The following is a 24262-nucleotide window of genomic DNA, read 5'->3' on the forward strand; positions in this document are numbered from 1 at the left end:
TCATGAAGATTCACCTGGATAGCAAGTGGCCAGCTGAGAGCAGAGATCCTTGTTGAACCCTCCAGCCCATTCCTCATAAAACCAATCATTTGTGGTGGGCTGATTACATAGAGGCCCTATTGATTTGTTCTCATATAGATCCTTACTGTGGATATGGATTTTCATTCCTTAACTGCAATGTTTTTTTATCAGTATCCCTATCTATTGAGTTACTGAATGCCTTCTTTGCCATTATGGGATCTCACACAACATTCTTACTGATGAACTCATTTTACAGCAAAATGTGGTGAGCAAAAGGCTGACACACATGGCAATCAGGTGACTTGGTGAAATTAACCTAATGATGACTCAGTCATGACCCTAGCTGGAAAACAACTCTCTGGAAAGGATATTTCTCTTTCCATTTAGATTCTGAGTTCATCCCCAGTGTTTAAGCAGCATTTTCATTATGGTACATGTCTACTAAATGTTAGATGAATTTATATCTGAGTTTATACCTGAATAATTTAAAGGAATATGTATTGAAGTATCTTTAAATTTTCTTATTAGAAAATTTGACCAAATAAAGATACATGTATTAATTTAATTATAAAAATGAATTATTTTTCACAAACCCAACTAATTTAATATGTGTAGAAGACAAAGTATTAATAAGCAAGTAGTGAACCTATACATCATGGAGTAGATAGCACAGAAAATGCATGGAATAAAAGAAATATAAGATAAAATTTCTGATCATGAGTAGTTCACATTCTAGTTAGAGAACTGACAAATAACTACAATATAGATGAATGATGTATGTCTTCTGAAAGTACAATATGAATAAGGATTCATTTTTTTTCATTCCTAGGAGACTCGAGAACAACTTCACAAAGCAGTTGATCTTTCAGCTGGATCTTGATAGATTCATAAGCAAGCAACATAAAGAGAATAAGAAGTGGCCTTGTGAACAAATTATATAAAGATCATTTATGTAACAAGAAAGAACTGTGCAAAAAACATGGTATAGCTAGAGACAAGTGAGTTTAGTTAAGTATGTTTGGATAGAGAGAAACACATGCTAAGACTGGAAAGGTTGGTTGTTGCCAGATAGTGGAAGCTTCTGTAAACCACGCTAAGTAATTTGGGATTTTCCCTGAAGGAAAAATTGGAGGATTTCCAACTGGAAAATCACTTTCCTGCCTGTGCAAAGCATATGCTACAGCAGGGAGAAACTGGATAAAGAGAGGTAGACAAGATGGAGAAAAGGAGACAAATCAGAGCAGCATATAGGGGATAAAATTGCACATCACCTCTCTAAGATATGCCCAGAAAGAATAAGGCAAAAAGAACTATAATATTTCTTGATTAAATCTTTGCATCATGTTCTAAATGAAAGTTTTAATTTCTGTAGTTATTCATCTCAGATTTATTCATCATAATGGAGTTATGATCAGTTTGTGTTTGTATATATCATTCATCATCTGCTAATTTTGAAACATATTGCACAAGTCCTTGAAATCACTAATATGGAGGTTAATTCTTTTGTGCTAGTACAGATACTCTGAGGAAAGAAAAAAATTTAAATCCAATTTTAGGTAATAATAGAAAATGATAGCTGTTTCTTCAGAGTAGATTTCCTTGAAAACCCAGAGTGGATTTTCATGATCCCCACTCCTAGTGTTCAGAACCATGTAATACCTCCTCGAGTGTAGGTGGGATCTGTGACTTGCTTGTAGCCAATAGAACATGCCAATGGTGATGGGATTACATTCTTGTGCTTACATTATATTATATGACTGTCTTGATAGATATCTTGCTCTAGAGACCCTTTTTGCTGGATTTAGTGGCCATGTTTGAAAAGACCACACAGCCAGGAACTGTACGTGGACTCTAGGAACAGAGAGGCAAGCAGCCACTTGCATTGCATTGCATTACATTGCACTGCATTGCCCAGTGATAGCAAGGAGCTGGGGTCCCCAATCCTACAACTGCAAGGGAATGAATTTTGCCCAAGACTAATTGAACCTGGAAGCAGATTCTTCACCAGAAGATCCCGCAAGTGAAAGGGAACTTTGATCAACACCTTGATTGTGAGCTCATAAGCAGAGGACTCAACTAACTGGCTCCTGAACTACTGATTCACAAAAACTATGAGGTAATATTGTGTGCTGTGTAAAGCCACTAAGTTTTTGGTGTGTTTTTTTTTGTTGTTGTTTGTTTGTTTCTTGTTATTTGGTCTCAACTTTTTTTTTAAAGATTTATTTATTTATTTATTTACCTTTTCCCCTCCACCTGGGTTGTCTGTTCTCTGTGTCTATTTGCTGTGTCTTCTTTGTCCGCTTCTGTTGTCATCAGTGGCACGGGAATCTGTGTTTCTTTTCCTTGCGTCATCTTGTGTCAGCTCTCTGTGTGTGTGGTGCCATTCTTGGGCAGACTGCACTTTCACGCTGGGCGTCTCTCCTTATGGGGCACACTCCTTGTGCATAGGGCTCCCCTACACTGCAGGGATACCCCTGCATGGCAGGGCACTCTTTGCATGCATCAGCACTGCACATGGGCCAGCTCCATACGGGTCAAGGAGGCCCGGGGTTTGAACCGTGGACCTCCCATGTTGTAGATGGACACCCTAATCACTGGGCCAAGTCCGCCACCATTTTTGGTGGTTTTTAAATGCAGCAATAGAAAACTAATACACCCCTAAATTTAATAACTCAAAATACTTTGCACATCACTGAAATCTGAGATGCTTCTTTCTTTATGCTATTTAACTGATTCAAATTGAATGTATTAAACAATTACTTGGATGAAGAAGAAATGAGAGAAGAGAAGGGAGAAGTGCTCAGCAGAGAAAAGATGACAAAATAGGAGGAAGGCAGGAGCACAGGGTTAGAAAGCACAGAGAAGGGTGATTTAAGTAGGTAAAATTTTGGCAACTAATCACATTTCAGAACTATAGAGTTATTAACTTGGCACCATTTAAACTTCTTTTAAAATCCCTTCCTCTTCTCAGTGTTGTGATCTTAAAGCTGTACCTGTCAAATGAGGACCTGACTAGCTTGGGGGCTTCTTTGTTTCCTGGATACACCAGACCTAGGTTGGTTCATGGGGACACACTAACAATCAAATTCCTCCCCATCCAGAAATCCTGGGAGAGGAAAGGGGAACAGGAGTGGGTGAGGTCAAAGAGAGAGGGCCTCCCCTGGGCTGAAAGCTGCACTTAGAGCTTATTCAAACTCTGTCAGGCACTTTATGACAACTAGAATATTTCACATGTATGATTTCCCCTTAATATGGACTAGAGTGGACTCATGGTATTCTACTATAGAACTATTGTGATTCTAGCAATGGAAGAAATTGTATCATTGATGTGAAGACAGTGGCCACTTGAGGTGTTGAAGGCCAGGAGTGGGACAAAGAGGTATAATTTTGGGCCATTTTCAGTACTTGGAATTGTCCTGAGTGACATTGCAATGACAGATATGGGTCATTATATATACGATCATAACCTACAGAATGAAATGGGAGTGTAAACTACAATGTAAATTATAATCCATGCTTAGTGGCAATATTCCAAAATGTGTTCATCAATTGCAATGAATGTATCACAGTAATGAAAGAAGTTGTTAATGTGGGGAAGGATGGGAGATGAGGGGAGTAGGGCATATGGGAATCCCTTATTTTTTTATGTAACGTATGTAATCTAAGTATCTTTAAAAATATATAAAAATGGGAAGTGGACTTGGCCCAGTGGTTAAGGCATCTGTCTACCACATGGGAGGTCTGCAGTTCAAACCCTGGGCCTCCTTGACCCGTGTGGAGCTGGCCCATGTGCAGTGCTGATGCGCGCAAGGAGTGCTGTGCCACGCAAGGGTGTCCCCCGCATAGGGGAGCCCCATGCGCAAGGAGTGTGGCCTGTAAGGAGAGCTGCCCAGCGTGAAAGAAAGTGCAGCCTGCCCAGGAATGGAACCACACACATGGAGAGCCGACACAACAACACAACAGCAAAGATGATGCAACAAGAAGAAACACAGATTCCAATGCTGCTGACAACAACAGAAGCAGACAAAGAACATGCAGCAAATAGACACAGAGAACAGACAACTGGGGCAGGGGGGAGAAGGGGAGAGAAATAAATCTTTTAAAATATATATATATAAAGTATATTAAAAAAGATAAAAGAAAAATCTAAGAGTAAATATACAATGCCTATATTTTTCTCATGCCTTATACAATTCCTTAAGTAACACTGGCCAACCTAAATGATCTTTAGTTGGAGCAATTTTTTCCCTATTCTTTATACTCAAAAGTATTTCTGAGTTTTCAGGACAATATTTTCTTTTTTATTGTTGGACAAAAATGAGAAAAAACAGGAGAAACAAATTGTACATCAGAAGTCTTATTTTTCTCTACATGTGGGCAGTATTTGGAACACAAATATTGCATAAGTTTTATAGATTCATTTTTATTATGAAAAAGTTGTCAATCTTTTTGAATGCAGATTTTTAGAAGATAAATGATACACTGAAAATTGTAGAGTATGAATTGTAGAGTGTAAAGTGTAGTTATGAGCAAATACTTATAAATTTTCTAGTCCTGACATTTCTGTATTTTGTCTGAAGAGAAGGAATAAGAGAGTGAAACTCTAAAGTACAGGTACTTGGATATGAATCTTCATATTAGATGTCTTCTCCATTATGAAGTCATCTTTTTTAAAGTGCAGAGAACTGCACAGCTTAGAAGAAAACAAGGTATGTATGTTCTGAAATTATTTGGCCTCAGAGATAAAGTATACACTTTAGTGACCACTGGATGCACACATGTAGTTCCAGAAATTATCAACAGTCTGAGATAATAAGCAAATTTATTTTAAAATTTTTAAATGACTTGTCAAAGCAGACATGGTTATAGAAGTTTTTCTGCCAGGACTTTAACTCCTTTCTGCCAAACATTAAATTCATTCCTTAAGGTTGAAGGGAAAGCATATTGAGAAAGTAGTTTCTGATAATGCAAGAAAAGCATCTCTGTTATTTCCTTCTTTCTACTACCTTTGGCATAAGTTTCTTGTTCTTCTAATTCCTCCAGGTGTGCTATAATGTCTTTAATTTTAGCTCTTTCTTCTTTTTTAATGTAGGCATTTATGGCTGTGAATTTCCCTCTCAACACTACTTTTGCTGATTCCCATAGGTTTTGTTACATTGTGTTGTCATTTTCATTTTTTCAAGATTGTTACTGATTTCTTCTGCAATTTTCTCATTCACCCACTGATTGTCTAAGACTGTGTTTTTTAACAGCCATATCTTTGTGCCTAATCTGCTTTTATTCCCCATACTGATTTCTGGCTTCATTCCGTTGTGTTCAGAAACATCAGCAGAAAAACAATACAGCAAAAAACAAAAGAGAGGAAAAAAATAGAATGAATTAAAGGCCAGAGAGATGAGAAAAGAATCAAAGAAAAAAAAAATGAGAGAAAATGAAAAACATGAAAATATGAAGATCAAAAAAGAATGGATGGAATGGAAGGAAAGCATCAGAAGCCAGAAGACAGAAAAATGAAGGAAAGAAGACAAAGTAGGTTCAAAAAATAAGTAAATGAAAAAAAAGAAATAAAGGAAAAAGAACAAACAAGAAACAAAACAAGAATAAGGAAACAATCCAGGGAAAAGAGCCTTCCCTCTTAGGCCCCTAGGGACCTAACTCAGGCTGCTGGTGCTTATCAGTTAATCACCCTGCAGCCTGCCCTCCTCAGGAGATGTATCCAGTTTTATTCAATACAATAAAAGAAAAGGGGGTAAAAAATCCAGAAAAGCGCAATAAACAAAAACCAGCCGGTAAAGCACCATAGTAGAAACTCAGCCTAGAGGTTCCCTATCACAAAGGGACAGATATATGCCTTATCTCTCCCCAGATCACTTCTCTTAGGAGGTACAGGGACTCACACCAGGGACATTCTGCACACAAATCAGGAATTCCCCCCACTAGGCCACAGCAGTTTTATAGACTTAACAGGCTTTTGAATGCTTATCTGGCTCTTCCCACCCTTGTTTCCCCTAGGCGAGTTGGACTTCTAGCAGTTTTTAGGGTGGTTTGGTGCCTGTCTCCCTAACCAAGTTCCTTTCTCCCAGGAAGGCTGGGTGTGACAGCCTGCCTAAGCAGAGACCCCCTCCCCTTTCCCCAGGGCAAACTCAGAGCTGACTTTTATCATCTGCAGTTTCAAAGGGTGACCAGGTGGGCAAACCCATGGAAAGGAAAACACTCTCCACCCTTCACCAGACTCCTCTTCCTCCCAGGAAATGCTCCCTCCCACTAAGCTGACTAGTGAGAGCCAAGTGATCCACAGAGGGTGGGGTTTACCTCTCCTCAATTTCCAGCCACTTGAGGTGAGCAACTCATGGTTTTCCCTTGGGCTCTTTGACTATCCGGCTCCCTCCTGAGCCATGCCCTGCTGGCTCCAGCTCTGTGGATGCCCTAAGGACCTCACTCAGGTAGGATTTTACCCCATCTCTGCTGTTTTTTGCAAAAGAGCTAAGCAGCACCTACCTATATTGATGCCATTTTCCTAGAACCACAGTAAACCCCAAATAAATTTGATAATTGGTTTTTCCACTTCTGAAAAAAAGGTTGTTGGGATTTTTAATGGGATTGCATTGAATCTGAAAATCACTTTGGGTAGAATTGGCATCTTAATGATATTTAGACTTTCAATGCATGAATGTCCTTCCATCTATTTAAGTCTTCTTCAGTTTTGTTTAGCAATGCTTTGTAGTTTTCTCAATACAGGTTCTTTATGCCGTTGGTTAAGTTTATTCCTAAATACTTGATTATTTTGTTGGTATTATAAATGGATATTTTTTCTAATTTCTTTCTCAGATTGCACATCAGTAATGTAAAGAAACACTATTGATTTTTGTGTATTAATCTTGTAGCCCACCATTTTGCTGAACTTGCCTATTAGTTCTAGCAGCTTTGCTGTGGAATTTTCAGGAGGTTCTAGATATTGGGTCTTATCATCAGGGAATATTGAAAATTTTACTCTTCCTCTCCTATTTGGGTGCCTTTATTTCTTTATCTAGCCTAATTGTTCTAGCTAGACCCTCTAGCACAATATCCAATAACAATGGTGACAGCGGGCGTCCTTGTCTTGTTCCTGACCTCAGTGGGAAAGTTTCAGTCTTTCATCATTGAGTACAATGCTGGTTGTAAGTTTCCCATATATGCACTTTACCTTTTTGAGAAAGCTTCCTTCTTGTCCTACATTTTTTGGTATTTATCAAGAAAGGGTGCTGTATTTTGTTAAATGCCTATTCTTCATCAATTGAGAGGGTCATGTGATTTATCTTCAATTTATCAATGTCATTTATTACACAAATTCATATTCTTGTATACCTGGGATAAAACCCACTTAATCATGGTGTATAAAATTCTTTTAATGTGCTTTTTGTTTCAGTTTACAGAAATTTTATTGAGGATTTTTACATGTATATTCATTAGAGATATTGCTCATTATTATTATTATTATTTGATAGTTTCTTTATCTGGTTTTGGTTTTAGGGTGATATTGGCTTCATAGAATCAGTTTGGTAACGTTCTTTCCTGGTCATTTTTTTGGAAGAGCTTGAGCAAGACCAGTATTACATCATCTTTGAATGATTGGTAGGATTCACCTGTGAAGCCATTTGTTCCTAGGCCTTTCATCTTTTGGAGGTTTTTGATAACTGTTTCTGCCTCATCACTTGTGATTGGTTTCTTGAGATCTTCTATTTCTTCTAGGGTCAGTATAGGTGTTTTGTGTCTTTCTAGGAATTTTCCATATCCTCTACATTGTCTGGTTTTTTGGTATACAGGTGTTCATAGTATCCTTTTATGATCTGTCTCATTTGTGCAGGGTCAGTGGTAATGTCCACCCTCATTCCAATTTTTATTTATATCCTCTCTTTTTTTGTCAGTCAGTCTAGCCAAGGGTTCATCAATTTTGGTGATCTCGAATAATCAGGTTTTGGTGTTGTTGATACCCTCAATTGTTTGTGTGTGTGTGTGCACACAATTTCACTTATTTCTGCACATCTTTATTTCTTTCCTTCAGCTTGGTTTGGGATTAGTTGGCTATTCTTTTTCTAGTTCCTCCAGATGTGCAATTAGATCAATTTTAGTTCTTTCTTCTTGTTTCATGTAAGCATTGAAGTCTATAATTTTCCCTCCAGCACTGCTTTTACCATGTCCCATAGGTGTTGATATATTGTGTTCTCATTTTCAACATATCAAGATATTTGCTGAATTCTCTTGAAATTTCTTCTTTGCCCTACTGATTGTTTAATAGTGTGTTGTTTAATCTCTAAATATTTATGAATTTTCCATTTTTCAATCCATTATTTTCTAGCTTAATTCTATTATCATCAGAGAAAGTGTTTTGTATAATTTCAATGTTTTTAAATTTATTGAGACTTGTCTTGTCATAGTCTGTCTTGGGAAGGCTCCACGAGCACTTAAAAAGAATGTATATCCTGCTGTTTGGAGGTGCAATATTCTGTGTATGTTTACTGGATTTAGTCTATTTATCATATTATTCAATTTCTCTGTTTCTTTATCCTCTCTTCAGATGTTCTTTGTAATACTGAGAGTGTTGTATTGAAGATTCCAACTATTATTGTCAAGATATCTGTTTCTCCCTTCAATTTTGCCACTGTGTGCTTTATGTATCTTGGAGCAATATTTGTATGGAATATCTTCTCTCAACCTTACACTTTAGAGAAGTGGACTTGTCCCAATGGATAGGGTATCCATCTACCACATGGGAAGTCTGTGGTTCAAACCCTGGGCCTCCTTGACCCGTTTGAAGCTGGCCCATGCACAGTGCTGATGTGCACAAGGAGTGCCCTGCCATGCAGGGGTGTCCCCTGCATAGGGGGGCCCCATGTGCAAGGAGTGTGCCCAGTAAGGAGAGCTGCCCAGTGCGAAAGAAAGTGCAGCCTGCCCAGGAATAGCATCACACACATGGAGAGCTGGCACAACAAGATGAAGCAACAAAAAAAAGACACAGATTCCCTGTGCCTCTGACAACAACAGAAGTGGACAAAGAAGAACATGCAGCAAATAGTCACAGAGAACAGACAACGGGGGGGGGGAGAGAAATAAATAAAAATAAATCTTAAAAAAAACAAAACAAAAAACCTTACACTTTAAACCTGGTTGTGTCCTTATGTCTGAGGTGAGTGTCTTGCAGACAACATATAGATGGCTCATGATTTTTTATCCCTTCAATCAGTCTATATGTTTTAATTGGGAGTTCAATCCGGTAACATTCTATATTATCACTATAAAGGCATTACTTCATACATTTTGTCCTTTGGCTCTCTGTTGTTATATTATTCTATTGTCTGTTTTATCCTTTAGTTTACTCTTCCTACTACGCTTCATTTCTGAACTCTTCTCCAAATTTCTCACCTTTGTTTTTTTCCTTTCAGGCTGCAGCACTCCCTGTAGCATCTCTTATAATTCTAGTCTTTTTACCTGTTCTTTTTACATGTTCAGATTGTGAAAACTTAGAACTCAACCTCATTTTGAAGGACAGTTTTGCCAGGCACAGTAAATTAAATACATCATATCAGTTTCTTCTCTATGCTTTCTGATAAGAAGACAGCACTTAATCCTGTGATTTTCCCTTTTATGTGATGCTTTGATTTCCTCTTGCTGTTTTCAGAATCCTCTCTTTATCTCTGGTATTTTTCACTCTGAATAATATATGTCTCAGGTATGTCTATTGAGAAATATTTTCTTTGGTGTGCATTGACCTTCTTGTATATTGATATTTATGTCTTTCATAAGAGTTCAGAAATTTTCATTAATTGTTTACTCAAATATTCTTTCTGCCCCTTTTCCATGCTATTCTCATTCTGTGATATCAATAACACAAATGTTTGGGTGTTTCACAATGTCATTGAATTGTCATTCAATTCCATTCAATTCAATTCCCTGAGACTCTTCTCTTCCTTTTCTCCTATCATATCTAGTTCAGATGTCTCTCATTGAAATCACGAATTCTGTCTTGAATCAATTCAAATCAGCTCTTGTGTAGCTCTAAAATATTTTTAATCTCATCCATCATGTCTTTTATTTACATAAGACCTCTTACTTTTCTTTGCAGGCTTTCCAATTATTTATGCTCCCCAAGTGTCATCTTAATATCCTTGCTTTTTGATTGCTTTTTCAAATAGTTTGATATATTGGCTTTTAATTGTGTGATTCATTATTCTGGAAATTATTTGCTCTTACTTTTGTTTCCTTGCTTTTCAGAAACTTTCTTATTATTTTCCTCTATTGTCTTTGGTTTGAGGTCTCTTTTGATGTTTTTCTGCCTATTAAAATCACATTCTATTGTGAAAATTTTCATTTAAAATGACAAATCTATTATTGTCACCTTCAAATTTGGAATTTTCTCTGTGTATTCTACCAAGTTATTTTATTTTATTTTATTTTTTTATTTCTCTCCCCTTCCCCCAACTCCCATTGTCTGTTCTCTGTGTCAGTTTGCTGCATGTTCTTTGTCTGCTTCTGTTCTTGTTAGCGGCATGGGAATCTGTGTTTCTTTTTGTTGCATCATCTTGTTGTGTCAGCTCTCCGTGTGTGTGGCACCATTCCTGGGCAGGCTGCACTTTCTTTCACACTGGGTGGCTCTCCTTATGGGACACACTCCTTGAGCATGGGGCTCCCCTACATGGGGGACACCCCTGTGCCGCACAGAACTCCTTGCACGCATCAGCACTGCATGTGGGCCAACTCCATACGGGCCAAGGAGGCCCAGGGTTTAAACGGCGGACCTCCCATATGGTAGACGGACAACCTAACCACTGGGCCAAGTCTGCTTCCCCAAATTATTTTAATTACATAAAGTGAGAACAATTCTTGCAGTAACTTGTATGTAGAGAAGTATCATCACAGACATTTCTGGCTAAGGCTAGAGATTAATGCCTGATGCACCTACACACATTTATGGAAACCTTCCAAAGCATCAATAAAATGCTAGTAGGTTGTTTTAGAATTTGTTCCAGAAAGTCTCTAATTATTTAAAGTTTAATATACTTCATATTTGTTCCCTTTAGCTATTTAGTAATTTGTTATTTACAAGTTCTACCATAATAGATTAACCTCCATTCACTAAATGAAAATTAAAGAAAACATTAGTGAAGATGCAGTTCTATATAGGGGTCTACTTATCGTATCTAAATGATGAAAAGTGAATTAATTTTGCAGGGTAGTGTTCATTCTAAACAGTTAAACATAAGGTACAGCTATAGCACACAATCTGTGCCTTGTGGATTTAATTGATGCCATGTTTTAATGAATATCTAAAATATTTAATGCAAGTCAGTCCATTTGAAAGTATTATCAACTACAAAATTAATAATTAATAAAATATATTTATTGCCTTCATTCCAACTTAACCAAACATCTTGCATATCTATGTGTGTATATCTGTATATCTGTGTATGTGTGTATGAAAATAAGTATATTGTACTTACTGATTTTTACATTTGGGATAAAAATAAGGATCTGGGAGTTTAAAATAGCTTAGGTAAATTGATGTTTACATATTATTGAGAACATTGTTTTTCATATATTCTTATCTGGAAGTTATAAGAAAATTAAACATGACCATATTTTTTAATCGTGTAATTTGTTGTTCAAAATAGAAGGAATAAAATTGCCCAACTCCCTTTATCTTAGAAATTTGTTTTAATTAATGATGTATCATGCCTCTTTCTCTTTCTTGACTTGGTTAAAAGAAGAGATTCCTACCCAGCATGGAGAGAAGGAATTGGACCATGGTGATCATGTTCTTATTGGGTTATCTACCACTAAGGGCCATCTTATTCTTGATTTTTTATTGGCTTATTTGGTGACTGTCCTTGGAAGCACCCTCATCATTACACTGATCTTTATGGATTACAGCCTTCACTCACCCATATATTTCTTTCTCAGCAACTCTCTTTCAGGGACATATTAACCACAATCTGTGCTGTTCCCAAGATGCTGGCAGGATTCCAGTCATAAAGGAACAGAATCTCATTTTGTGAATGCTTCACCCAGTCCTGTTTCTACTTCCTTTCTGGATGCACTGTTTATCCTTTTTGCCATCATGTCCTATGACCCTAAGTGGCCATCTACAGTTCCCTTCATCACCCTACAGTTATGACCAGCTCACTCTGCATCTATCTTGTCATACTCTCCTGGGTTTGTGGTTTTTCCTCATCTTCCCACCCACTATCCTTAAAGCAACACTGCCATATTGTGGCCCCAATGTGATTGATCACTTTTTCCATGACAATGCTCCACTCTTCCATTTGACCTGTTCTGACATATGTGCCATTGAGCTAATGGATTTCCTCAGTTCCCTTGTCCTGCTCATCAGCTCCCTCTTACTTACAGTGGTCTCCTATGTTTATATCATCTCCATCATTCTGAAGATACCTTCAGGACAAGAACAACGCAAAGCCTTTGCCACTTGTGCTTCTCACTTCACTGTGTTCTCCATGAGCTATGGGATCGCCATCTTTGTTTATGTCTGTCCCGTCTGCACCTCAATAAGATCCTCTTTATCCCCTCCCAGTGTCATCACACCTCTCCCGAATCCCTTCATCTTCAGTCTATGGAATGAATCCATGAAAAATGCCCTGAAGGACACCTTGTCCAAGTGCCATGAATTCCTTAAAAGGATGAGGTCCAAGTAATGGAACATTCGAGAATCATTCCAACCATGGGAAATCTCAGTCCTACTAAGGCTTATAGTCCACAACTTGATACTATAAACTGGAGATTACTATACTCCAATTATGTATTTATATCATTTCCAATCATAAATAATATTTTGAATGGATTGCTGTGTTTATGATATTTTAAGAGCTAAATAAATATTAAAAATTATAATGTCCTGGTGGTAATAGGATACTTGTGGAAGTAGATGTAGTAGTAATATGTGTGTTGATGTTAGTGCTACTGGTTAAGAATGATCAAAGAACAGTAGAGTAGTATATGAGTTTACTACTTATTTGCATTTATCTGTATGGGAATTGGAAAGAAGAAACAATTCAGCTCTGGGTCTGGTAAGAAGGGCATGCACATACACACACATATGAGAGAACATAGATAAAAAAATAAGTTCTGTGGTACATAAACTTCAATTGTAACTTAGCATTGATTATTATTGAGGTTATTGACTTTTTCCTTATTCATTTTAACTGTATTTATTTCTCATATTTTTTTCCCATGGATTTTGTCCTTAACATTTCATTTCTCTTTTATGTCAGTTTATGCATTGAATTTTCATGAAGTCTTCATTTTATTCCATTTGCAAAGAAAGTTTCTTCTCCAATGAACTTGACATTTGTTTGTACCATAAATTTCACCACTTTAGAGATGTAAGAAAAACCAAATCAATTATCCCTCATCAACCCTTACACCATTGCCATTATGAAATTTTATTGTTTGGTACAATTAAGTTTTTTTTTGCTTTCATCATTTCCTCAAAATAAGATTTAAATATCAAAGTAAGTTGACTTTCTTATAAAAGGTCCCAGCCTTATTACTAGATAAGAATACAAGAGTGGAACAATTGGTAGCTGGCATTTTTTGTCGTCTTGTACCTCCCTTTTCTCTTTGCATAAGTTCTTTAAGATACCCACTAGACCCGACTTGCTCACATGTTGATAACACTAAGTCAGTCCCTAAATTTTATATTCACATCTGTCAATGAGTAGAGATGGTATCAGTCCAAGTTTGAAATATCCCAGGGCACAATTTGATTATTCTTTTAACAATGTACTTTTCCTATGACCTCTCATATGTAGCCAGTATTTTCATGTCATGACAAGTACCTGAGTGCTTTTGAGAAGAACCAGTATTCAATAGGACAAGAGATTTGTGTGGGATTACCATAGTCAAAATTATTCTTATTCACTTTTAGAAACAGGAAAGTTTACTGACCAGGGGGATTGATGCTGATTGCCAAGAGGAAATTGAGTTGGTGCCATACAATGATGGCGATATAGATTAATTCTTGAATCAGGAGATTTACTGTATAACCACTTAGTTCATTTTTTTTAATGAAGAACTCTGATATGAAGAATGAACAAACAACAAAAACAAAACAATGATTTGGAACCTATAACAATTAATATTTGTTATACCATAATGTGGTAGAAACTGAAGTGCTCCCAGAGGGAAAGGAAAATAAGGAAGGCAGAAGAAAGTTATTTACTAATAGGTCATAATCTTATTTAGAATTTGGACTGTAAAAGATATATTTAGGTTTTTACTCTTTTCTTATCACATGAAATATATTGATGTTGGCTAAGGTACTCTTCAGGCTCCAGTCTAATATGCTATCACCTCATAGTTACAGGATTGAATTTTAGGTTTGCATTGCATCTGGGTAGGCTTGATATATACTACTAAATGACAACAACTTAGGACACATCCAAAAATTCATAAAGATATTTTTAGTATTTCATTTTATTCTTTATGGAAATTGAAAGAAGAAAAATTTCAACCTACAGAATATGAGGTTAGGGTTAGGGATAGGGATAGGGATAGGGACACAGATAGGCATAGGGATAAGGACACATGCATATTACATGCTGAGAAGAAAAAGTGATATTTTAAAAATAAATAAAGAATTTTTAAAAAAAAGAAAAGAAAAAGTGATAGACTTTTGGAGACAAAATCCATACATTTTATTCACCTGACAAGCCAACAAATGATACTTAGAGCTCTCTCTAACAAGATAGCAAGTAATAGTGAGAGGTCATCAAATAATAATTCAATGTTGCTTCATTTCATTGTGAAGATTAATGCCTAACATAGTGGGTTTATCCAAACTACATGAGAAGGAGATTTCCTTTGCCAGTTAATAGGAATGACTTTCCCATGGTGTGTAAACATTCAGGTGAAGTTCTGCTTCACAGGAAGATAAGGTAAAATGTGTGTATTTAAACACACTGCTGAACTATTGAATTATATCTTGAAATGCAACATGTACACATGAACAGATATGTCCATTTGAATCTGGTTTGTCAAAAACCTACTCAAGCCTGACCTATACCCAATTATATGTGGTTCCTGAATTGGAACACTCAATATTCAATCAATGACATTGATTCTAAAATATGTAAGGAAATTCCAAAGGAAAAGAATATCAAGGGAATTTTTGAAGAAATAGTAAGAAAGAAGCCATTCCTTCCACAGCAATTCTCTATGTAATTAAGCCAGTATCTTTTTGTGAACAGTATAAGAACTTGAGAGTGCAGATGGACACCAAGGCATATATGGACACCTAATTCATGATAATTGTGAAAATACATAGCAATGGGAAATGAAGGACCTTTCCTTAAGTGAATTTCATTTTGAACACCTCCATTTTCTGTATCTCACAGTTTTTTTGCCTCATCCTGTCTTTTCATGTACTGCATATTATTATTATTTTTGGGCATTATATATGAAAATTGTAGAAGAAATTGAATATACAAAAAAATTATTAGCCATTATCTCCTTAATCATTGGTTCTGTCACATTCTCTCTTTCCTCTCTATGGTATTTTACTGTTTCCCTTTTATACTTATGGACTTTAATGTATTTTCCATAGTTAAGTTTGTTTTAATTCTGCATATGTTCTTCTGATTTATCTCTCTCCTCTGCTGCTATTACATGGTGTTATAAGCAACAAGTGAGTGCTTAATTTCAGTTATTTTATTTTCCAATTGTAGAAAGTTCATTTGCTAATTTTGTTGAATTTTCTGCTCTGTGCCAACATTCTCAATCATTACTTTAATTACCTTGGATATTTTAAACATGATTATATTAAACCTGTCTCTGAAAACTTCACTATCTTCCACCCCCAATAGGTCTCTTTTTTTCTTGATTTTTATTGCATGGTATCATTTTCCTGTACAGTTGATTTTGTGTGTACATGTACTGGTTGCTGAGCAGGAAATATTTAAGAGACAAAGTGATAAATAGAATACTGTTTTCTTCTTGTTTGGATGATGCACTTTTACTCCTTTAAATCATTTCATGTAGCCTAATTGGATTGAGAACTTTGAAACAGGACTCAGGCCCTAGAAGCACAGGTGTATATTTGGTTATGGATTATTCTTAGGGTAAAGTCATTTTGGGCTCAAACTTAAGGTCTAAACCTTAAAAGTCAGTGTTTTTTCCACAAGCTCTCTGTATCTCTTCAAATGCTTACCTAGATTCTCTGCACCTCCAATCCCACTTTCTGAATAGTCAGATGCTTGGCAAAAATCTTCCATTTCCTGATATACTTTTCTCAGTGTACTTGTAACCCCAAATCTTTATTCCATTTGTTTCCAATGGAATTATTTGCACTGAGGTCCTCAAGAGTGTTTTTATTTTTTATTTTGTCCAATTTCTCTGTTAGAAATGGAACACTTGTCTCCACCATCTAAATAACCATTGTTGGAAGGACATTTACTCAGCATCATTTTTTTTTCTAGTACATTGGCTACAACTTTCCTGAGTCTCTTGACTAGCCATTCTCATCCTTCCTGTTCCCTGCTCTATATTTCAGTGCCTTCTGACATCTCATTGTCTGTATCAATATTCTCAGCCAATGTGTTCTGCTTTAACACACTCATTTTAACATTATATCTAATATGATTCCAACTGGTACCTCTGTTGTAGACATCAAGAGAGGTTCAATAATTGTGTATGGAAAGGCCAGGACTCAGTAATAATTTTGGGAAGGAAAAAAGAATTTATTTATGACTGGCCAGGCTTGGGAACTTTCTGTTCAAAACCTGAGCCCCAAATAAGATTTTCAAGTTCTTTTTATACAGAGGAAGAGTTAAATGGTCCTTTGTTTCAGTGCTCAATAAGCTTGAATTAAAACATATCCCCCACATTCTAGGTAAGCTTTTAGCATGGACTTCATAGATTCTAGATCAGCTTTTTAGCATGAACTTCACACATTTCATGTAAGCTTTTAACACATTTGGTTTGCATTTTTCCTGAATATTTAAAGTTTTTAGAGTTTACATTGCTTAATTGTTTTTCTGGGACTGGAGTTGTTGCCATGGTTACCAAGGGCTGGGCTGCAGCTCTCATCGTCCGACACATACAGCTCAGGTTATCTATGAAGAGACAAACAGCCCAATCCATAGCCTATATCATTCCCCACTTTATGCCAACTTAACTTGCTAAACTTTTGCATAATTATCATTGGAGTTATGAGGTGGGTGGCTGTTTGTTGTTTTGATTGATTACCCCACGTACTAATTTCTCAGGGAGGGCCTAAAGGCACAGTTCCTGGGTAACATCTGGGGCTTATCCTGTTTCTAGAAGAAGTTCTTATCCTGGACAGTAGAGTCCTGGGGTGGGGCTACCCTAGCAGTTATCCTGGGGGTTACTGGTGCTTACATGGATTTCTTGCCAGGTTCCAGATCCATCTATTAATTTTATTTTACCCTTAGAGAGTTTACACCTTTAATTTTAAAGGGGTGCTGAAGGGAGATGATCTTTTTTCTGTACCTACTTCCTTGTGGTCCTTATCTAACAAGGTGTAAAAACTTTATTTATTTTGACTGGAAGAAAATGTATCTGGCATTCTGTATGAAGCTGGATGAAGTTTTCATATGGCTAATAAGATATCCATTCTGAAAGAAACAAATTTAATTACAATTTTGTAATACCTGTTCATTGAAAGAGGACACTGGATTACAAAGATAGATGCCTGCAAAGACAGCACTTTTTAAAAAGTTGGTGGAGAGCACTATCTATCTATATATGTCTATATATAAAGTTTTTTATGTTCAGAGAGATATTGTAATAGATAACAGTATTAGGTACTTAGCTTTGTTTTAAAGATGCAGTTCAGGCTGTTTAATGATTGGCACTTATGTGCTTTGTCGGGTGTTCCTGGTGAACTGGCACCTTCTTGGGCAGTTGGTTTCATTCAGGGTTAGTGCACCAAGTTGGAAATTTTTTTAACTCTGGAAGTGATCATAACTGCAGAATAAAGTTTTTTACATATTGGTTTTAACTGAATAATTTCTGATAATTTTGACTGTTTAATAGGTGACCCACTGCTAGTAGGCAAACCTTGTTTTGCTACATAGTAGAGTATTATAGAGTAGTAGAGTAGTAGGGTGGCTGAACCTGGTATTAATTAACCAGTTACCTGTAAGCCACCAGTGGCCCCATTGTTTTTCGCTAAGATGGCTTTTTATTTTATAGACATGTTTATTAACTATTTAGAAAATGAAGTTTACCAGGAATTTAACATGTTTAATGTACTTTTGTACATGATTTAGAATAGAAAAGATAACATTATAATTATTAGGCATATATTTAGAACAGAATAAAGGTACAGCACTTAATATTAATTAATGTATTACTTAATGCATAAGGATTCTGAGTTGCAATTAATAGTTTTAAGTTTCAGGCTTGTAATACTTTACATGTTATCTCTCCATGGGAGCAGGTCATAATGCCAATTTGTATTTAAGTTTTACTTACAGTACTCTGGTGATTATGGCTCCACTTGGTATGTTCTTTATACAGTGAGCAAGCCGCAGCATCATTGATCCTAGAGAGAAGTTAAAAAGGTAGTTTCCAGTACATCACCGGTCTGGTGCATAGTGCTCTTTGGCACTATGGAGCAGTGCCAGTCTGGAGGCAACATCCATTGTACATTTGGCTGTACCAAGCCATCATTGGCTGCTACAGGAGTTTGAAATTGCAACATAGTTTCCATCAACTTCAGGAGCACAACCAGAGGCATGTTGTAGTAGCTGTTTTATTGTTTGAGGGGTCAGTGATGAGCCTAGCCAATAACACATATGGAGAGGCAACCTGTAATGTATTTAAGGCCTGGTTTGAATGCACAAGAGAATTTGACAATGCCGAGGTTTATCTCCTGATTTTTACATAAATTTTAAACATTTCCAGTGCAAAGTGTTACATATCAAATGACTTTGATTACTTCTACAATTCTACCATGAAGACATTAGCAGGTGTTTTACTTTAGCAGTAGAGGCAAAACTATTTTTTTCATTTTTAAAATGAAAACTGAAGATTCCCAATGGAATCAAGGTAACTTTTCATTACCACCACTTGAATAAGTACATTGAGGTGACTTTCAGACAGGTTTCATTGCTATGAAGTTACTTTTTGCTATTAATATCAATCTAGGTTTCCAGTTGGAAGATACTTTTACAAACTCTTTATATAATTGACCACAACCACAGACTGGCTAATTTACCTTAGATTACCATTAGTGACCAATGGAATTTACTTTGCAAATTTAGGAGAGAACAGTTTTATATGTAATTTAATTTCATTAAATGTGAGCTTACAGTTTTTATTATTTTAAAGATTTAACACATAAAATGTGAACTTATCAACCTGGTATTTTAGAAACCCAAGAGATAATACTTAAGCTAAACAAGTTGAAATTGTTATTGATTAAACAAAGAATGCCATTTTCCTTTTTTACAGGGGCTTAAAACCTTTGTTTTAGATCATTTTAAAACTGAATAATTTTTAAAGCATACTAACTTTTAGGCTCTGGAATATAAAGCAATTGTTTAACCTGTTTTAATTATAATTTAATGAGGGTTTCATAGCTTTTCAACAGTTTTTATATTTAGATTTTACATGACTTTTTATACCATTTAGCTTAATTTGGGTTTTAGAAATATATATTACTTATATAACTGCATATTTAACTTTGACAATTTGAGCAAATAGGCAGACATGAATAGTTTGATACAGAAACACCATTTAGTTATTTAAAACTTTTTTGTTGCTGATTAATTTAAAGTATAGTTCCCTTACTGGTTTTCCTGGTTATATTGCTGTTTGGAGGGAACCTGGTGAGCATTTGGGCTTCTGTTTAGAATGGAAAGAAACTGGGTAGCTTTTACTCTTATTTTTCTCTGAGACAGCCTGAGCAATGGGGGCTGCTTAGTAAGGCCTGGTACACTGGGAAGAGTATTGCTTACTCATGGAAAACCTGACAACAGTTATTTTTTATTCCTAGTGGAAATGGCTAATTAGAATTAATTTATATTATTTTAAAGGTCATGGAAAAGACAGCTTTTCCTTTAAAAGGGTAAAGAGGAAATGAAAAGACCAAAAAAATTGAGAATGGCACATAAGTGATATGCATAAATCCCCTTCTTTTTAATTTAACTGTAGGTTTTTAAAGTTTAATTATTAAGTTAAATTGTTAAGTGGTGGAATCATAAGCTAAAGCAAGTGCAAATGCAGTTTATAATTCCCATCAGAATAGTTGAAGACCAGGGGTGAAATTAGTTATAAAATAACTATAGGATAAGCTTAAGTAATAACTACCACCATCACAGTAAGCATTAGATAAATCCAAAGTAGCCATAAATAGAGGCAAATTAATTTATCATCATTACAATAGCCAAAATCCAGGCCACATTTACTCTGTTGTAATACTTTTAGTTATAAATTTATATATATATATATAAAGGTACTTACATAATGATTTTAATTCTTAGTTACAGTTCTTAGCATGTTTTTACTTTCAGATGAATTGGATACCTGTATTAATTAAGTTATAATAAACTTATTAGTATCAATCCTGTGAGGCTTCTCTGTATTTTTAGTAACTGAACAAATTTATTTGTGAGCCATGTGTTCAATTCACCAACAAGACAGAACTGGCATTTAAAGATTCATTTTTAAGTTACCTTTACCATGATTTTTTAGGCACAAGTAAACTGGCAAAAGCCAAATACAGGTTTTAAAATTGAACACAAAGTTAAGCACAGATTAAAACAGAAGAATTCCATATCTTTAGCATCTCCAGGGCATTGGGAAATAGGCTGATTAAATTTAGCATGATGTTGTGGAGCCCAGTTGGGATTTGGTTTTGGTTTTGGTTTTCCATAGTTTTATGACCTTTACTGCTAATTCTCAGTCAAACCATTAAAAGGGCTATCAAGTGATTAGATAGTAATGTGGCTTACGAATAGAAGGCATGGACTCACTGGAAAAGGGTAAGCCACTTCCCCCTTTCCCACTACTCTGCTTCTACTATGCATCCTCCTAAAGGAAGGAGGGGAGAGAAGGTGATAGTAGCAAGTTCCAGGCTGCTAAAATGGCCTGAAAAGAAGTTTTCAGGCTTGCTGTCTTCCCAGGGAACCCCCACCCTGGCAGGGCCATGATTTAAGTTACTGGTTTCACCAGCTACCCTGACTGGGGCTGGTTTCAATAACGGGTGTGCAGCACAGACACAGACAATCCCCAAGCCCCAGCAAGTGCGACAGACCCAGAGAAGAGACAGCAGAGCATGCACAAACATTCAGACTCCGTGGTTTTGCCTTATAAATTATAATCATTTCACTCCTTTGCTAATGCCAAGGAAGGGCTCCAGCTTAACCAAGTTCACCACTTTACATAATTACACAATTTAACACTAGCACTGAACAGACACAGACAGATGCACAAAGTCTGTTAATCTGGCTCACAATTTCTATTTTCTGGACACGGTGCCCCTGCAATCATTACAAACCTTAGAAAGAGAGAACTTTCAATATTAAAATTTGACCAGGATCTTTTGTTTACCTTGGCTGTTTATAAATTATGCTCATTTGCAATTGAGCATCAAAACAGACTCTCGCTAAAACTTTTTCATGGTTTAAACTTACACCCAGATCAAGCTTTACTACAAAAGCCAATCCATTTTCCCATAACCAAGTTTCTCAAAATCCAGACCAATCTCCAGAGTGCCAGGACCCAACCTATCAACATCCCTTCCCACCACAATCAAGCCTTCACTACCTCAGTGGAGGCAAGAGCAGACCAGATGCTAAGCCTCAGTTAGCCAAATCCAACAAGAGGCTTTTTCCCTTTTCTTCCCTTTCAGACCTTGAGAGAATGGCTTCTCCCCAAATTTCTGGAGGTACTGGGGTTCTCTTGGAAGTTGATCAGACTTCCCTTTCTAACATTTAAAGTTAGGTTTTCCTGACACTATGCTCCCCAGGGGAGTCTTACCTTTTTCCGTGTTTGGAGTTTTGTTCATTCCCAGAATTTTTTCCAGACCTTCCATTGCCCCCAATTTTCATTGGGAGGATTCTGGCAGAACCCACATCTTTTTCTGGACGAAACATGGTCCAGGGGTGCCCAGATTTGGGGTTCACCAGAATCCTCTTGGCTTCCTTGGGGATCTGGAATGGGTATTGAAATGCTACCTTCTCTGGCCTTCATTTGCAATTCCCAGACAAGCCCCCAAATGTTGTAGACATCCAGAGAGGTTCAATAATTGTGTATGGAAAGGCCAGGATTCAGTAATAATTTGGGGAAGGAAAAAAGAATTTATTTATGACTAGCCAGGCTCAGGAGCTTTCTGTTCAAAACCTGGGCCCCAAATAAGATTTTTGAGTTCTTTTTATACAGAGGAAGAGTTATTTCAGTGCTCAATAAGCTTGAATTAACACATAACCCCCCATTCTAGGTAAGCTTTTAGCATGAACTTCATACATTCCATATAAGCTTTTAACACATTTGGTTTGCATTTTCCCTGAATATTTAAAGTTTATAGAGTTTACATTGCTTAATTGTTTTTCTAGGACTGGAGTTGTTGCCATGGTTACCAAGGGCAGGGCTGCAGCTCTCGCCTCTGACATACAGCTCAGGTTATCTACGAAGAGATGAACAGCCCCACCCTTAGCCTGTATCACCTTGAATTCCTGTCTTGATTTCCCAACATTTCTCACAATATCCTTTTTTTCTTTTTGCAGAGAAATATAATTTTAGGAGAGATCTGAGAACAATGGCAGTCTCCACTTTAGGTTCTGATACTCCTTCTAGAAGCAAGACATCATGACCAGAGGGGATGGACGGAGGATTTGAAGACCCAGTAGCCTTCACCTTCCAAGGCAGAGGAGAGGAAGGCATTGCCCAGTACCTCAGAAGTAAGGTAAAGAGTCCTTCTTCTGGAGCCTGCAGTCGGTACAGGTGTAGAGGACGGTCTGCCCTTCATCCGCTGAGCCATCTGTCTGCTGTGCTGTGCCATTCCTGCAGGACCACGTCGCAGGCAGCGCCTGTCCATTGCAGGCCCCTGTAACTCGGGCTCTGGCTCCACCGCCACAGGCACGGCTGCTCTCAATTTGTGGAACGCCAAAGAGGTCTTCACCATACTCCTTTCAAAGTCCCGCACATTGACGGAGAGGGCGCAGCGCGTGCAGATGACTGAATCCCGAGCCCCGGGCAGGCAGGACCTGCCGCAGTCTGGGCAGGAGTCTCGGTCCCACTGGAGGCTGAGCAGGTCTCAGCGACGTCCACGGCGGAAGAGTGGGCGAGGGTGGGCAAGGGCCAACAAAGTATCAACAGAAGAGGGGGTTTCTTAACACCAGCCTCACCACTAGGTGCCCTTCCCAGCCTGTCCCGGTCCGAGGCAAAAGAGACTTGCACCTGCTCTGCGCCTGCACCCTCGCCGCAGTGCCGAGGACCTTCAGGGGCGACGAGCCCCACCCGGGCTAGAGCACCGCCTTCCCCAAGTGCAGTGCGACCCGGAGCCCCACGCTATCCCTTTAATTGGAAGGAAGCGTTTTTTGGAAATGTAATTCATTCTCAAAGTCCTTCAAATTATTTCTCATGAAATGAAACGAAATCAGAGGTTAATAGAGACTTCATGAGCATGTGTGTTTCATCTGCTTTTCAGCAACCACAACCTGGCCTCTTTCTTCTTTCCTTCTTTCCACCTTGCTTTCATTTATTTGTGAAATAACAAATTCATTTATTACTTAGGCTTATTACATGTGCTCCCTTTCTGCTTGAAAAAATTCTCCCCTAATTACCTGCATTCTCATTTTCTCTAAGTTTCCACTCAACTATTTTTTTTATCTCAGAGAAACTTTCCTTGACTATTTTATCAATATTGGTATTTTTGGTTATTCTTTATTTTATTCTGCCTTATTTTATTTTGTAGGACTTACCATACTATGGTATTATAATGATGATAATGCATTTATGAGATTTATTTGTGGCTGAGAGTGTAACACTCATGAGTTTGCTGATTGTTCTGATTACTTTACCCATAGTCCCTAAACCTAAAATACAGCACTTTAGATTCTCAAAATCCTGTGCTGAATTTGTTTATACTAAATATTTCATATCAGAGATATAGTAGAATGTCTGTCCAATATATACACATTTGACACCACTTGCCTCTATATTATCAGAATAAAAATAATATTTTCTAATGGTGTGAAGTGCAATGACACAACTTTGAAAGCCATAG

General features: G+C 37.1%; 1 long non-coding RNA gene across 1 annotated transcript; it reads left to right on the forward strand.

Annotated features, from left to right (window-relative positions):
- The first annotated feature begins 1912 nt into the window (after positions 1-1912).
- Positions 1913-23091, forward strand: LOC139437832 (uncharacterized). The gene is made up of 3 exons (XR_011647736.1): positions 1913-2137; positions 5342-5550; positions 22761-23091. It is a non-coding gene; the product is annotated as an uncharacterized lncRNA (long non-coding RNA).
- The last annotated feature ends 1171 nt before the right edge of the window (positions 23092-24262 follow it).

This window comes from Dasypus novemcinctus, chromosome 29 (assembly GCF_030445035.2).
Source record: "Dasypus novemcinctus isolate mDasNov1 chromosome 29, mDasNov1.1.hap2, whole genome shotgun sequence".
Taxonomy (NCBI): Eukaryota; Metazoa; Chordata; class Mammalia; order Cingulata; family Dasypodidae; genus Dasypus; species Dasypus novemcinctus.